General features: G+C 36.2%; 1 pseudogene; it reads left to right on the top strand.

Moving 5' to 3' along the window:
• The first annotated feature begins 5,242 nt into the window (after positions 1–5,242).
• On the top strand, positions 5,243–7,222 carry LOC138329569 (uncharacterized; annotated as a pseudogene).
• The last annotated feature ends 11,344 nt before the right edge of the window (positions 7,223–18,566 follow it).

The following is an 18,566-nucleotide window of genomic DNA, read 5'->3' as shown; positions in this document are numbered from 1 at the left end:
AATTATGAATCCCAGTACCCCCCTCTCTCTCCCAATATTCTGTGATGGTGTAGTACGGATTGCTGATGTTTTGTCTGTATCGCAACACCAAAGTTTCGGCTGAGCTAAACTGGTATTGTACCTATCGCCAGTTTTTGCTGGTGCGAGATTGTCCGAGATTTGTAACGTGATTTCCGGTTTTGTGGGAACAGAATATAAACAAGCTTAGTATGCCTTTAGTCATGTTTTAGTTTGTATTAGGGTTGAATTTATGTTGGTCAGGATTCCACACAGATAAAACAGTTGTACATGCATGCGATATATCTAGTTAAAGGGAGATGACTCTAATTTACGTTAGTGACAGGAAGTTTCAGTGGGTCCTATGTATGCATGAAGTAGGCTATCATTTCACGCAACTCGGCTTGTAGCTGTTTAGGTTCAGGTATTTTGTGGATTTAGATTTGAGAAGTTTGTTTGAAGCGGTAGGCGCCTTGTGTATATTCTTTTTGATTTCATGGAGTTATAATGTCTTGTCTATCACACATGTACATGTATTATATTGTTGTGCAAGTTCAGTTAGGTCTCATATACGTCCTTGGTTAGGGTGTTTGATCCATATGATGTGAATAGTATTTTCATAATGCTTCAATAGGGCAGTTCATTGTGATGTATTTATTTTGCATGCTTGGGGGTCAGTTAATAATTGTTATGCTAGGGGTGACCGTGTGATGTAGTAGGGCTGCCTGCAATTGGATTAAATTTTGAAAATGAAAAAAAAAAGTTAAATGGTGGTGTCTTAATGTTGTGATTGAAAGTGACTGCCTTAACACATGAATTTAAATATATTTATAATAACCCGCATTTTCTTGAACATTCTGTCGGTCAACATCAATTCAATATATACATGATCATCATATCAGATACCACATTTAAAGAATACACTCCTTCGAATTAGGTGTTGATGGCTGTCAAATCAGCTTGTGTTGATTATAATGCTTCTGTTAAGGAGAATACATGATTTCTAGTGAAGGATGTGATTTATAATTATTGGAAAGTTTGTGTTATTATAAAGACATTTTAAATATTTTTTAGTGTTTATTTTATACATTTACATAGTTTATAATTGTGAATACAGAATATCATATGGTACGAAACCAGGTCGTCACGCATAGGTGCTGTATACTATATAGTTAGCAGGGCTGTTTATCTAATTAAAGATCATTGTTTTTATACACTCAGATGGTGATGCCAACTACACTTAAGAAAAGGCACAGCTTGAAAGGTTTGAATTTATTGCCAGCAATCAGAAAGTTGCAGGATGAGGAGGCGGTAACATCCCTAAAGGGCCTGGCAAGGGTGTCTGTGGGGCGACAAACAGAAGATCTGCCTTTCAAGGAGGTAGCTAAACAAGTCGCTGATTTAACAGGCGAACAGCTGGGGGAGTTACTTTCATTAGCGGGAAAAGGAGAGACGGATTTGCCTTCTGGAAGGCTATTTTTGCATTTCCTGATTATTTTGGCGAAGAGAGGGGACAACCACTTGGCCAGGATTTGGTGCCTGAGGAGGCTGGAACGTCAACATCGACTAGAGATGGACAGGTGAATGGTGTAAAAATGTCTGATAATTACTGCGAGATATTGGGGAAAAAATGATAAGATTCTATGATTATTTTCTTTTTGATATTATGCTGATATTTTGTGTTACTAATCCGATCGGATTAGTGTTATAAGTAGTAGTCGGTATCGGACATGCTTGATGTTGTAGATTGTGGAATATAGCCAAAATAGGTATATATGTGAGTGGGACTGATAACATAGGCATGCTATACTTCATAACGTTTCATGTTGGATATTAATATGGTTTGTGTGCACATGTTGGATATTTCATTTATGGTGTTTTGTTCATATAGGAATCTACAGATCACGTAAAAAGGAGGCGTGTTGAAAGTACCCAGAGTGAGGGCACGAAGCTGGAGAGAATCCCAAAGGACCCAAAGGACAAGGTAAAGGAGATGCGGGAGTTATTAAGGTCGAGTGCGACTCAGCAGGATCCAAGCGAACAGTTGATGCTGTGGAATTTGGATAGATTAATTAAGGTGGTAAGGAAGTATAATCATGAAGAGACGGACATTTATGAAGAGCTTGCAAGGCAGGCTAGTCGGTATCAGGGGAAGCTAGATATTGCCTCCTTGTGTTTGACTGTTTTAGGAGGGCAGTCTACTGATGTTGTTGCAAAAGCAATTGGTAAATGTTTGAGAGAAAGGAAAAGTGAGGATAGGGAGACTAAGATGAGTAAGAGTGATAGTAATGTGGGAGCTGGATTAGAGAGCTCAAAAAACTCTGTTATGTCTCCACTGAGCAATTTATATCCATCTATGTTTCCTCTAGGTGCTATGAATTTGGGTTACCCCCCTTTTCAAGGTCAAGCAATGGTGCCACAGTTTCAGGGTGCATACCAGAGTATGATGCAACCCCATATGGGCCAGTTTAATTTTAGGTCGAGGGGAGCATATAAACCTTTTGGTAGGGGATACCAAAGGAGACAGAGGGGCACCTGTTGGTTTTGTGAGTCTGTAGATCACCTTGTGAAGGATTGCCCAAGGATGAAGGCTGCAAAAGCAAAATAGAGATAGTTAAAAGGATATCGGACATTTGTGACATCTGAGGGTGTCATACTGAATATTTTTTGCATGTATATATGTTGGTTGTTTGATAAAGTTTTTAATATTTCATTTTTTTTTCTGATTATGCATGGATAACCGGTGATGGTTGGTACTTGTAGGTTGCCGATATTAAGGGAAAAATGGTGAATTATAATGACTGTATAGATTTATTGTACTTGTTTTGTATGATAATAATATGTAGAATTCTTAAACCTAGAGCCCGGGGACACTGAACCCCCTAGTGGACATTGTTCACGTGGGTTGTGGGTGACGAGTTGGGTAGTTATGGAGGGTTCATTTATCTGTTACAGGGACTTGGCAATAGGAGAGATTATGTTTCATTAACACATGTCCCTGAATGGGAGCAGTTTGAAGATTTTAATCCATATGCGGTCAATGTTCGTGATGGTCCAACATGAGTTACATTGAAGGGTAGGAGCCTCTCGCCTACAACTTTACATTCATCTGCTGAAGATGTTATTAATCGTGGCATGGAGTTCGATATAGATGGACTTCCTTTACGAGATCCAGATAATTTTGTTGCTGGCCAGCTACATGATAATATAGAGAACTGGGAGACAATATTTAGCAAGTCTTCAGGAAATGATATGGTTGATTCTGTGAGGTCTTGGATAGCAGAAGGGGTAGATGTGGTTAGTTTTTTCCACCATTTCAGGGGTAATTTTCGAGGAAGACCCTATGACTCTGCTTTACCACCAAGGCAGTTTTTTCCTAATGCGCCAATTTGTAAGGATCATATTGACTTTATTTGCAGGACATTGTCGGAGAAGATAGCATCAGGGGCTATCCGATTATTGGGTAAAATTGGTGAATGTGAGTTACCAAGAGTGGTGATGCCTTTGACAATTGAGCCTTTTAAACCAAGGTTATGTCATGACTGTCGGTATATAAACCTCTAGACAAAGGATTCTCCTTTTAAGTTAGAGACTTTGAGAGATGTCCATCGTTTGGTTGAGCAGGGTGCTTATAAAGTTACATGTGACGAGAAATCAGGTTATGATCATGTTAGGATTTCGGTCAAATCACAGACTTTCTTTGGCTTACACTTTGGGGGATATGTGATGGTGTATACTGTTATCCCATTTGGGTGGAAGGCATCTCCTTACATATACCAAACTACGGGGATGGTTGTTACGTCTTACTTGAGGAGTATATCTGTGGTAACAACCCAATATATAGATGATAGAATGGGTGTGGCTGGTAAAGGTGTTGGAGGTCTTCAGGTTTTATATGAGGCTGAGAAGGTAGCGTATGTTTTAGTTGAGGTTCTGACACGTTTAGGGTACACTTTGGCATTGGAAAAGTGTTCTTCGGTTCCGTCAACTTGTATTCGCTTCCTGGGTTATCTCATTAACTCTGTTAGACAGGCTTACATACTCCCCAAGGATAAGAAAGAGAAGTTTGTGGTGCTGAGGGAATTGAGGGGAGTTCTGGGGCAGTGGATGTAAAAACACTGCAGAGATTTGCAGGGAAGTGTATTTCTATGGGTTTAGTGGTTCCTGGTTCAAAACTTTTTTGTCGGGAGGTTAATAGTGCTATAGCCAATGGCATAAAGAATTCTAGGAAAGTGTCGATAGATGGAGACCAAAGAGAGGAAGTCTGCTACTAACGTTTCTTAGACAATTGGAATGGCTGTGCTAAATGGAGGCCAGAGAGTCACAAGCAGGTGAGCATGTCGACTGATGCTTCTCTTTTTAGGTACGGGGCAGTTGTGTCCCTTGACGGAGAGAGTTGTGTCGTTGGCGATTACTTTGATAATGACGATGGTCGTCCTATCCATTTGAAGGAGGCTAGTGCTGTATTGAAAGCCCTAGAGTCTTTTGCCGGGTCTCTAAGTGATTCGAGAGTTGATTTACTGACAGACAATATGGCTGTTCTTTCGGTATGGGAAAATCAAGGGGGTCGAGATGGACGACTGAATAGGATTACAAAACAGATTTTTGAGTTTGTAGTTTAGCGCAATATAGATTTGAATCTGCAGTGCATTCCGTCGTGCTGCAATGCGGCAGATCAGCCATATAGGAAGTTGGATTTCAGCGAGTGTACACTTGGAAATGAGTCCTGGGAGTTGGTTGAGAAGGCTTATGGCCCGCATACTATAGACTTGATGGTACTTGACTCAAATGTCAGGAAGTCACCAGATGGTGAATCCTTGAGACATTATACGCCTTTCCCCACACCGGGGTCTGCCGGTGTGAATGTTTACGCACAGAATCTGAGGGGCGATGAGAATAAGTATGTTTTTCTTCCTTTTGGTATGATAGCATCTTTGTTATCACTATTTAGGGAGCAAAGTGTTGATAACTGTACTTGTGTCCTTCCGGTTATCAGTCCTGTTTCAGTGTGGTGGCCACTTCTACAGACTGCTGTGGTGTCTAGTATTTGTGTTGGCAAGCAGTTTCAGAGAGGGGTGATTAAAGTTCCTACTAGGCATGGTTTCATAGATGATAGTAAAGGTTTGAAGTGGCAGCTGGTTGCCTTCAGGTTATCATTTTCATGAGGTATATGTTTATTTGCAGGATACCATAGCGGTTGACTTGATGGATATTGACAACAGAATCTTGCAGTTAGAGAAGAGAAGAGCTTTTTCGCCTTACATTTTTGTATATGAAGAAGAAAACAAGTGTGAGGGATTCTTTGATATTGTTTTTGGATTCTTTGCCACGGAAACCAGGGCTGTCAGAATGCTGTCCTAATGATGTTTGTAGATTTTTAGTATGGAAAGATAAGGCGGGGAAGAATAAAGTTCATGGGGTACAGTGCAAGTTCTTGGGTACCAAAGGAAACAGTCTTGTAATTGCCCTTTCCGGTTGGCTTCTGGTTCAGTTAGTGTGATGGTACAACATTTAGTGGATATTTTTTGTGATATTGGTGCTGGAAGGGTATGGGATGTGTCAACTCTTAGTGGAAATCCAACAGCTTCCCCTATGGTTAGAGATTATTTAAAGATGGTTCAGAAAGAACAAGCCCGGGCCCATGCTATGCCTAAACAGGCAGCCCCAATATTTTTGTCTAAGGTGAGAGCAATTTCTATGTATATAGAGCGGGAACTAACACGGAGAGATTTGTCGTTGTGTGAAAGGTTCGTGTTTTTTGAGAGACCAGGCTTGGTTTAAGTTACAGTTTTTTGGTGGTGAAAGAGCTGGTGATTTGGCAGGTTTAGTGGCTCAGGATATTAGGTCTCTGAATGACGGAACAGGACCATACTTATGGGAAGACTCTACGTGGGGCCAAAGGCAAGGCCAATATGTTTGTTACAAGAAATGTGAAGAAAGCCTTTTGTGTCCAGTTAAAGGTTTGCGTGATTATGTGGAAGGAGTAGGAAAGCTAGGAGTTGCGCTTTCGCCAGGTTTTCTATTTAGAGTGGTTACAGATGGTGGCCGTATTCTTGATCAAGCTGTGTCATACTCCGTGATTTATGAGAGGCTGAGAACTTATTTAACGACTCTGGGAATATATCATCGAGAAACCCCTCACAGGTTTAGGTCGGGTTGTGCCGTCACGATGGCACTGTCTGGTGCTGTAAATAATATGGGACAGATGATGAGGCACATCGGGTGGTTTGGGGAGGATAGTGCTCAGTACTACTGTATAGTCGGCTACCAGTGCTTAGGGAGTCTGAATATGTTGCCAGTAAATTAGCAAAATGTACAAGTCAGTCGGAGGATATAGAGGATAGTTTTCGGAAGAGTGCGGATTTTGAGAGCTTGGAGAAGGCGTTTTGAATAATTCGCTAGGTATTTAGCAAATCTGTTGCGAGATAGAAATGAGAATGAATGTGTATAAGATGCGAGTATAATCGTAGATTAATAATTTTGGATTAAATGTGTTTATTACTGTTGCCTGTTGTTGAGGTTGATAATATTTCCCCAGTGTTTAGTACAAAGTCTGATATTTTCCTATGTTACCTCACTTGCTTGGTTTTGCTTTATTCCCACAGCTAGTATTGGCATTGTTTTATTTTTCATAGTGTCGCTATACAATATGCTGCCAAAAGTAGGTCACGTTACCTATAGGATAGTGGTTGTATGGTGATTGCAAGTTGTTGATGACAGATCGGGCATAATTGTCGATATTAGATTTACAATTAACGGCGATGATTGGGCGAGATCTTGGTACCTTAAACACTATACATGTTAAGGTTGAACTTTTAATGATTGTAAACCCGGTATGTACATGTACATCTGTAATGATAAGATGACATCATGGTATTAAATGTATATATGTTATTGTACATGTATTAGTGAAACGTTTATGATTGGATGACGATCCTGATATGTTAAATATTGATGGTTATTTGGAAAGTTCAACATGTGATATTGGTAATGTATAATGATTGGATGATATTCAACCATTTTAAATGTTGCATGTGTATGTACATATATTGGGTTTGAATTGTATGATTGGATAGGATCATGGTACTAAGTATGTTAGATATTGCATGTATGTTTTCGGGTAAACGAGAATAAATGAGATCTTGGTAGAGTTTGCGCTAGACAGTGATATTTGATGGCAATGTTTAATTGTGAATGTATTGTATAGGATGGCTTGTGGATTAAGTGGAATAAAAGGATGAATTATAATTACTTTGGTGTTGATTATAATCTTTTATGGCATCAAGTAACAGCTGCGAACATGTTTTCAAACAAATTTATCGATGTGAACATCATACATAAGTATGCATTACAAGCAAGGGTCTGTCTTTTAAATGGGGAAGATAATTAGTGTTGGGAGGAAGGTTTAGGTGTGGATGATGCACTTGGAAGTGGTCGATTACTGGTAATCGTGTTGAAGAAGACTACACGGCTAGACTATATCCCAAAACATATACCAGGAACTTATACCTGGAATGTGATACACTGGGGTTAAGGTAATAACCTCAGTGTATCACGTGACTGGAGAAGTGACGTCACTAATCCTTTTCTATCAAGCTGGTTATGACGGCTTGGGTGGAGTGTAACGTGGAATAGTATGGACCTGTGATTGTTTATTATATAAAACAAACGACTGGGAATTATATAGGTACAGATTGGTACCATTCAATTTCCCACCCTCCCCACCCTTAGGTGTATCGTTATTCTAGGTATTGTTTCTGAAAGCTACACGACTAGACTATATCCCAAAACGTATACCAGGAACTTATACCTGGAATGTGATACACTGGGGTTAAGGTAATATCCGAAACGCTTCTTTCTAGTGTTAATAGGTCCAGAATTGAACCGGGTTATAGATCTGACCATTCTATTCCAACATTATGGTTGACTTTGAATGAATTTAAAAAAGGGAAGGGTCTTTGGAAATTTAACAACTCTTTATTATTTGAATCTGAATATCTGGAAATGATAAAAACTTGTATTGAGGAGGTCAGGCTGCAGTATTCTAAGATCATACCTAAAATACAAAAAGATAATGGAGATATTATGACTAAACAAGAGGAAGTCCTGTTTGAAGTAAGATTATTTTATGAAAATCTTTATAAGTTTAGGGAGACTGATAACATTGACTTAGAAGTACATTTAGAAAATTGTAATATTCCAAAATTAAGTAATATTGAGTCAGATAGCTTAGAGGGTAAGATAACGTTTGAGGAAGCAGGAAAAGTTCTAAGAGGTATGAAAAATAATAAGAGTCCAGGGTCAGATGGTTTCACTTCAGAATTTTTTAAAAAGTTTTTTTGAAAAAAATGGGTAGTTTTGTTGTGCGCTCTTTAAATCATGGTTTTTTAGTAGGTCAATGTTCAGTTACCCAAAGACATGAAATTATTGTGTGTATTCCCAAGGGAGATAAGCCACGCCACTTCTTAAAAAACTGGAGGCCAATTACACTCTTAAATATTACAAATAAAATTGCTTCAGAGGTAATTTCACAAAGAATCAAAACAGTTTTAGATAAAATTATCAATGAAGATCAGACTGGCTTTTTATCTGGTAGGTATATAGGTGAAAATATCCGCACAGTGTATGATGTAATGCAATATGTTGAAGATTTAAATATTCCAGGTATGTTGATGTAAGTATATTTCGAAAAGGCTTTTGACTCCGTTTCATGGAGATTTATTGATAAAGTTTTTAGCTATTTTAACTTTGGACCAGAAATAAGAAAGTTGTTAAAATTATTTAACAATAATGTATATTCTTCAATTAATCAAGAGGGGAATTTATCGGAACGTATCAGTATTGAAAGAGGTTGTCGTCAAGGAGATCCAATAGCTCCCTACATTTTTATTATATGTGCAGAAGTGCTAGCTGCAAGAATTAGATATAAGATAATGTACCAATTTTGAATGTGTAATATGCAGATGACACGGGTTTGATGCTAGATGGGTCAGAGAGGTCTCTTAATGAGTCTATATCGGAGTTGAAACACTATGCAAAATTTTCAGGTTTAAATATTAATACTAGTAAAACACAAGTTATATGGTTAGGGAGCTATAAATACAGTGATGTAACATATAGGCCAGATTTGAATTTACAGTGGGGGAAAACCAGATTTACATTTTTGGGGGGTTGAATTTTCAGTTGATTTAGATCAGATACCAAAAATGAATTTTGACAAAAAATTGTAAAACTCAAATCACTTCTTACTGCTTGGAAGAGGCGGAGCTTGACTCCAATTGGGAAAATCAGTGTTATTAAATCTTTATTGATCTCGCAACTTAACTATCTATTTATAACCTTACCAAACCCACCAGAAAAATATTTAGCTACAATAAATTCTTTATTATTTGATCAAATCAGATGTTGTGATTCAAAATTATGCAGATGGTGGGCTTAAGATGATTGACTTGTATGCTTTCATTCATTCATTAAAGTTAGGATGGATTAGAAGATTATTCTCGTCTTCAGGCAAATGGTATCTGATCCTCAAGTCAACTCTAGATTTAAATAAGATATATAATTGTGGGAAGGATTATGTAAAATTGTGTATATCCAGATGTCGTAATCAATTTTGGAAAGATGTCTTTAAAGCATGGGATAAATCAAATTATTACGATATTAGATATGAGGCTAAATAGACAAGAGTGTATCCTCAAAACACCTCTCTGGTACAACAATGATATTAAAGTTGATAATAAATTTGTTTTTTACCCCAATTGGTTTAGGTCAGGTATTTTAATTTTAAATGATTTGATGAAAAATTCTGACAATTTTACTTTTCTTTCTTTTGACGAATTTATACAAAAATTTGGAATTGATACTAATTTTCTACAATACCATGGACTAATATTGTCAATAAAGCGCTATTTAAGAAATCTCGAAATAAAACCAAAGAAACTGTCATACCCTTTCATACCACAATGTAACAAAAAATTCCAAATTGATATGGTTTCAAGTCAGAATTATTCATCATGTATTAGTTACTAATACCTTCCTTCATAAGATAGGAATAAATCCTAGTCCTATGTGTACTTTATGTAATACAGAAAGGGAGACAATTATACATTGCCTATGGGAATGCAAAGAGGTGCAAACTCTGCTTCAAAATTTTGAAACTTAATTAGATTTATTGTTTATTCCCTTTGCATATAATAAAGATTCATTTCTTTTTGGAATAGTTTTACAAAGTTGTAGCTCTGTTGACAATGAGATTTTGATAATTACATTTATAAAACCAGATGTCTTAGCAACTCTTTAAATATCAATGCTCTTATTAATGTAATTAAGGATAATTTTTTAGGTCAAAAATATATGTTTTTAGTCAAAGTGACCATGTTAAAAGGCAAGTTGAAATAGGCTGGAGGAAATGGAAACCTTTATTGGACCTTTGAGTATAAACCTTTACCCTAGTATTTCACTTAGTCTTTTACTACTGCTAACTTACTTTAATTTTCTTTTCTATCTTTTTTTTGAGGTTTATATAGCTGATCAGCACAACGATTTTTCAGAACATTTTTTTCATTTATTTAGTATAATATATTTAAACTGTAATATACGTGTATGTGTAACGGTACCTCCTCCGCCATCTTCTTTCTTCTTCATTCTTATCTTTCTTTTTTAGTATGTCTGTCTGTCTGTCTGTATGTATGTATGTATGTGAGTGTGTGTGTGTGTGTGTGTGTGTGTGTGTGTGTGTGTGTGTGTGTGTGTGTGAGAGAGAAAGTGAGAGCATGCATATATGTGCGTTATGGTTGGCTATTAATGGCTAATATATGTATTGTAAATGAGTGCGTATGCAAGTGTTTGTGTGTTAGTGTCCATTTATATATACTGTGTAAAATGTTTGAAAATGAAAAATAAAAAAAAAAGATAAAAAGCATTTTACTGAGCATTTTAACTTCATTACACAATATCACAATTTATATGAAAGTTAACATCATTCTTGGGTCCATTAATCCGTAGTTTGGTGCAGGAATCATTTGGTGGATAGCAAAAAAAGTGGTTAGTCGATGACACAGCAGCAGTGAGCAATGGTAATTAAGGATTGAATGTAGAGGATTATGGGGCATAAACCTCAAAGGTTCTTTAGACAAATTTGCAAGTTTGAAAAGTGCAAGAAGGGATCGGCAATGGGGAAATAAGGGGAGGAGGATATCACATGATGTGTTTGACAAGGAACCGTTTTTTTCGTTAGTAATATAGATACTGCAAATGGGCAATTTACAACAAAAATTAAAATAGTTAAATTTGACAATGAGAGAAAGAAGAACTGAAGAGTGATTGAGACGCTTCAATGACATATAGTGTAAGATAATGGAAACCTATGGGTCAAATCGTTTAGTTTTTAATATAAATGTTTGGACACTGTCAAATATAGCTTCGTTCTCCACTAATGGTAACGAAGGATCTCCGAAAAGGAGTATGTCAACAGAAGCGACAGGAAGTAAATGAGGAAGATAAAGATGTCTACAAATAGTAAAATTTGGACAAGCAATTAGAAAATGGAAAGTGATTTCAATATCCTCACCACAGTTACATACAGGACTTGCGATGAGATTTCTGCTGAAGAGATGATCTTTAAGTGCACTACAATTCATACGCAAACGGGAGTGATGAATTTGACCTAACCGTTGACCGTAGAAGAAATATGAAGGAATCTGAGGTGCTAGACTTCTCAGATGATGTTTCAGCATGTACAGAGATGGGGAAGACTTTATACTCAAAGGCAAAGAATTGCAAAGATCAACGAGAGAGGGCAAGAAAGAGTCTTTGTATAACCGAGTTCTACATATGATATAGCGGAAGTTATTAGCATCTCTAGTGTTGTGATGATGCATATATATCTGATTGACGAGGCGTAAGAAGGTCAGTGAGATAGGAGGGTGACAATCTATGAACCATGTTATGAAATTGGATAATTTTATTATTTTTTCATCTAGTGGAGAGAGTTTGCCAACCAGTTTCACGATACAGTCTATCAATCCCTGTAAGTTTGGTTGCGCCTGTTACTATTCTAGCCTAAATGAACGTTTTGTAACAAATTGGATTGATATAGAGTAATGTTATCCCAGACAACATTAGCATATTAAAGAACCGGTCTAATAAAGGAAAAGTACATAGTTTGCAATGACTTTCTGTCCACTTTGAATTTTAACTTTCTCATAAGGCCTAATTTCCTATTAGCTTTGTCAATTTTGCTTTCAATATGACTAGCCCATCCTCCATTTTCTGATAATTCGACCCCAAGGTGTCTATGAGAAGTACCTTGCTGAAGAGGGATGTTGTTCATAATTAAGGGTGGATGAAAGGGTTTGCTTCTTTTCTTGGATACAGTTAGAGATACAGTTTTATTAGGGTTGAAGTTAACAACCTATAACTCAGACCAGTGCTGGAGTTTTAGAATGTTTTCATTTAGAATAGCAGCAGAGGTATTAGGTGTATCAACTATTAAATATAATGAGGTATCATCAGCAAAAAGTTTAATTAACACATTGATATTATCGACTATGTCGTTTATAAAAATTAGAAAAAGAAGTGGCCAAGGATTGAACCCTGGGGTACACCTGCAGTGACGTTAGTCCATACAGAGAATTTTCCATTAATAACAACCCTTTGCTTACGATTATTGAGATAATCTTTGAACCAAGCAAAGAGTTTACCAGTAATTCCTAAGTTTAATATTTTTTGTAGAAGGCCACGGTGCCAAACTCTATCAAAGGCCTTGCTAATGTCACAAAATACCATTCGAATTTCTTTACCATTATCAAGGGCTGAAAAGATATCGTTGGTTATTGTAAGTAGTTTATTGACTGTGGAATCTCCAGACCTAAAACCAGACTGATTAGAAGTTAATAGGGAGTGGCCAATAATGAAGTTATATGTATATTTAAAAACACACCTTTTCTATAATTTTACCCACTATAGAAAGAAGAGAAATTGCTCGATAATTACTAAGAATGGAGCGATTCCCCTTTTTATGAATAGGTGTAACATTAGCCTGTTTCCATAACAGTGGGAACTGACCAAGAGTAAGAGACAAGTTAAATATTGTTTGGAGAGGAATACTGAGAATATTGACCGTTTCTTTAAATAGACGTGGGTTAAGGTCAGGGCCTATAGCTTTAGAGCAATCAAGACTAAGTATATCATCTATAACATCTTGAACAGATATGACTTTATTTGAAATTTCAAAGTTATGGTTTTTAGTTAGTGATGGTAGTGGTATGTTGGTGTCGTCCACAGAAGACTGAGAGCTAAAATATGTGTTAAATGCATTTGCCTTGTCAGCATCATCAGACAGTAAATTATTGTCAGGGGATAACAGAGAAAAACGGCATTTTTTTCTGAATTTGACAATAAAGTGTTTACGATTTTCCACCACTGTTTAGAACTTGTGGCTTTCTTGTTATCAAGTTTTTTACAGAGTTTCTCAAAGTAGAGGAGTTTAGAACGTTTTACTAAATTAACACATTTATTACGGACACGTTTAAAATTAACCAAGTCTTCATTAGAGGACGTACGTGTTGGCATGCGACGAAGTTTTTTCCTTTTTCGGATAAGTTTCCTAATGTCGTATTCATACACGGAGGGTCATTTGGTCTGACAGTGATAATTTTATTAGGTATACATTGTTTAGCGGTACTAATAATGATATTATTGAAGTTTTCAACAGATTTATTTATATCGTTAATGCCAATGATATCGTGTCAATTCATATCCTGAAGTTTTTGACAATAGTAGTGGTAGTTCCCCAAGTCAAACAGCCAAATGTTCCTTTTGTAACAAGTCTGTTTAACTTTATTTAGATTGAGCGATGCATACGTCGGACAGTGGTACCTGGTTGGCTTATCGAGAAAATTTTCGCCAACGAAACAATGGCCGATTAATTCAGGGTTATTTGTACAAACGAGATTAAGCAATGATGAAGAAGATTCTGTATAAAAAGTAGGTTCATTTATAAGCTGGGAAAGACTGAAATTTGATAATAAAGTTCGTAAATGAGCTGACGTGTGATTATCACATAACAGATTGACATTAAAATCGCCAGTAATTATGATATCGTCTATCCCATTATTAAATGCCTGGTCAATAGAGTGACTTATATGATCCCATGTAGATACAGGTGAGTTCGGAGGTCTGTAAAAGGTACCGTAGAGTATTTTTCTATTACCTACAAGTAATTGTAACCAAACACATTCTATTGCAATATTTTCAAGGTCAGTCCGGCGCGTCGCTCCAATATCACTATTAACGTAGACTGCAACACCACCCCCAATGCGTCCAGTTCTACAGTATGTGAAAGGTTAAGAGAAACCGGCTAGTTTTAATTCGTGTCAATCAGCACTAGGGGTAAGCCATGTTTCAATAAAGGATAATATATCTATGTTGGAAAATTCATTTAAAAGGACGTCAACTTTGTGTTTTAAACTTTGGACATTTAGATGAACGAAAGAGAATTTCGTATGGTCAAGCTCCTCACTGACATATGAATACGAAGATTCAGAGGACAATTCGGAGTTCGTACTTGGCCCCGGGTTAGTTTCAATATCCCCAGAAAGTAATAATGATATCTTCGACATCACAATTACACAACACCAGTGTGTTTAAGGCAACATCTAGAACTTCAACTGGGACACGGTTAGTGACACAAGTAATATTATTTAGGAGATAAAATACTTGAAAGTACACAACATGTGTTAGGATTAAAAACAATAAATCTATGTAAATAGTATCGTTTAAACAGAATTTACTTTTGACACGGGAAGTAATGCAGTAATAAAACAGACCAACCCGAACACGATAGGAACTTAGACAATCGGGCATTTAAGTAACACTTACATATAACAGTAAGTGAAAAGTAGCGTTTCATGCTCGGATTGAATATGTTACATGAGCACACGGAAATACGGTTCCGAGGTGAGTTTGCGGCATAAAATAGCACGTAGGTTTCTTCGTCACTATACACATGGGTTAGGTGGTAGAGATGGGTGGTAGGGTGAGGGGCGAGATAGGAGAGAAGAGAATAGAGTGCGTAAAAGTAGTTTAAATGCATGATTGGGGTGTGAGGGCAGATGTCGAGAGGATAAGCATAAGTGATCTTAAAGTTATTATTCATATAGTATATACGGTAATAAATTGGCTTGCCCATACTTCTACTTAATTACTAGCACAATTACAATGGGATTTGTTAGACGGTACAAATGTATAGTTCAGTAGACTACTAAATATCACACACACTCGCATATGTACCTGTTTTGGCGCAATGATAATAATAACCCTATTGGCTATACATAGGGAAGTACTATTAACATATATCTTATCATGGAGCGTCATTATTTGTCTGAGATATACAGACTATACTACAGACCAACGCCAAAACACGTACTCTACGATGTATTCACACATGATTTAAAATTAGTAAGTCAGTAATAAGACTATGAAGAGGCAAGTACAATACGTATAAGAAATATGTTAGGACATATACGTGTATGATTACGAATATGGTTGACGATATACTCCAGTTACATTTAAAATCGTTAAGATAGAGGCTTCTATGTATTTAGCATTCCATACATGTAGTTAGCAATCTGTTTAAGGGATTGCATCGGTAAATCGCGAATTTGTTTTACGCCGATTCCGGGATATAACATTCAGCCAGTTTAGTCATGTGACTTTCATCACTACGTGACTTAATTTAGGGCACATTTGAAACAAAATGGCGGCATATGTAATGATTGAACACGGGTGGAAAATTACATATCATGATAGAACAATTAACATTAATTATCGGAACATATTGTATTAAATTTAATCTAAATATGCACGAAAATTGAATTTAGACACTTCATAAGGAAATGACATGTAAATTACGGCATCAAATGGAGCTGTCGCCTAGCAGTTGGAAATCAGCGGTATCTGACGTCTCACTCACAAATATTTCATAACTTACCTTGGTGCATTTTCCCAAAAATTAATAACAAATAAGAAACACAAAACATAACAGTTTATCTTAGTTCCGTTATCGAGCAAGTATTACCGACTATGACCTTTACCCGGACATTGGTATTCTCTGCCTATAAGTGTCACCGCCATGACGGAAAAATGTGCCCTAAATTTTTCGCGGTCACATGACCAAATCAACGTTTTCTACCTCCCACCCAGAAGAGTTCCTTGTATCCCGGAATCGGCGTATTAGAGATGTACGTATCATTTTTGTTTGACAGAAATTGATAGTAAATTCGGTATCCTACACGCATAATGTTACCATTAGTTGACGCGAAACGTGCCATTATCATTCTTACCAGTAAATGCATCTATCATATTATTGGTACCGAGAGCGCCAAAAACAAGCTACAATGTAGCATAAAAATTTGAAAGTACATGCAGAGCATTTGTCATTATAAGTACATGTAAGTACTTTTCCGATTTAAATGACTGAATATAATCTAGTCAGCTAAACCTGCCTATATTATGAGGTTTTTTTTTTTGGCCTAATATATAGACTTTATATTCGGAAAAAAACCCTTATAATATAGGCAGGTTTAAGCGGACTATCTGTCGTCCTTTGACTTTGCGTGTCTTTCGGTTTAAGCCTGAAAAAGCCATCATGTGTCTTCTTCATATTAAGGCACAAAACAACACAAGCATTAGACACCCAGGACCCGTAGGTTGATCGTAATAAACGGATACGACTTCAGGTTTCCATTTCCGGACCTCCAAAACTGCATGGGTATATTTCAGTATTATCATTATAAGTTTCTAGTCAAGCACTTCTAATAGCTTTATAATGCACTGAAATATACCTAATGTTGTTATGTACTGATATTTGAAAGACTGTTAAATCTAATCAGTCAAGTGACTTTAAAGTTTTGTAATAACTGGAACTTTGTTTTCAAAAAGAAAAAAAAAGTAGCGCCAGTAAATATATAGAGCTTTAATTGTATTCCAGATATAATTCACCCTATGCCGTATCCGTTTGTAACGTTTTAAGTCACCTCCTCTTCTTCCGCCTTCTATTTTTATCTACCATCCTAGCTAGTGTCCGTAATAATTTATCGACTATATTAACCTGAATAAATGCACTACATAGACTTGCACAAGTCAATATGGTACATGGGCGATGAATAGATTGATTAATGCAGTATATTGTATTATTTAAATCTAGTGCAATAAGGATAAAATTATTATTCAAATTATCTTAATAAAAATCAGAGAAATTAATTGATATGTGAAGCAATTCACAACATACATAATTAACACAATTTGGGACTCAATGTGCAATCGAATGAAAATAAAGTCCATTATTATCATGATATTATTATATATTAATTATAATATCATAGTGCCATGAAATTATTTCGGGGCGCAATTAATTATTTTAAATAGTTTTATCTTGAAGTAAAATTACAAGCTCTAATTTTTCAATAGTTGTAATACCAATTCGTCTGCCCTTGTTTTTTATTGAGAAAAAACCTATTTGTCAGTGGTGGAGCATCTTTAATGTTCGTAACCAACTTTCGATCCTTTCTAGTAAGACTCTTTCAAATTATTTTCCTATTCTACGGAAGCTTGCTGGGTCATAAATGTTAAGATGGCATTTGTAATATAAGCAATACATAAGACATTAATTAAATGTATATACAGTTGTATTTGAGACCCGGAGAGAGAGAGAGAGAGAGAGAGAGAGAGAGAGAGAGAGAGAGAGAGAGAGAGAGAGAGAGAGAGAGAGAGAGAGAGAGAGAGAGAGAGAGAGAGAGAGAGAGAGAGAGAGAGAGAGAGAGAGAGAGAGAGAGATTTTATAACCAGTATGCCCAATCAAAGTGATAATTTCACCTCCTGATATACCATTATTTTTAAATGTATCCCTCCAATAAAGACGACAAAAGTTTTAAACCACGTTTCATAACTTTTAACTTATCAATGTTCATATCACCCTTTCATTCGTTTTTGCGTTCTCTTGTTCACTCTTTTTAATATCCTTTTCTCTTTTGTCGTCAGTATCGGAGGATTTTACTAATATAATTTACGTGTAAATACAAAACTCCAAATGTAAATTATATTACTACAGCTGCATGCGGACTAAAATGAAGTATAGTACATGTATTGGTCGATTTGCATAAACTCTTGTAAATAGGAAATAAAGATTGTTTACTCGGATCCATTACTTAAAGAATTGTGGATTTCTATCTTTTCATATACATACTTATGAAGAATATCGTTTGTCGATAATACCAGTATATACAATTATACAAAGTTCCCAAAAGTTGCTATTGTTTCTCAAAGAATATTGGTTATTTTCAGTAACGGTTAGAGTAATACTTTGCAGGTAAAAGTTTAAAAATTGAAAACACAATTAATCTGTCTAAAAAATCAAACAATTTTCATTTTTGTTTTCGGTACTATTTAAAATAAAGCCTTTCTGTGGATGATATACATGTATCAAGAATATATAGTAAAACTCATTTAGTTGGATGATATTTATAGAATTTATAAAAAATATAATGAAAGGCCTTTAGGTGGATGAAATT

The sequence above is a fragment of the Argopecten irradians genome, chromosome 8 (genome assembly GCF_041381155.1).
Source record: "Argopecten irradians isolate NY chromosome 8, Ai_NY, whole genome shotgun sequence".
NCBI classification, from domain to species: Eukaryota; Metazoa; Mollusca; class Bivalvia; order Pectinida; family Pectinidae; genus Argopecten; species Argopecten irradians.
Note: the sequence above shows the minus strand (reverse complement) of the source record. Positions and strands in the feature narration are given on the sequence as shown.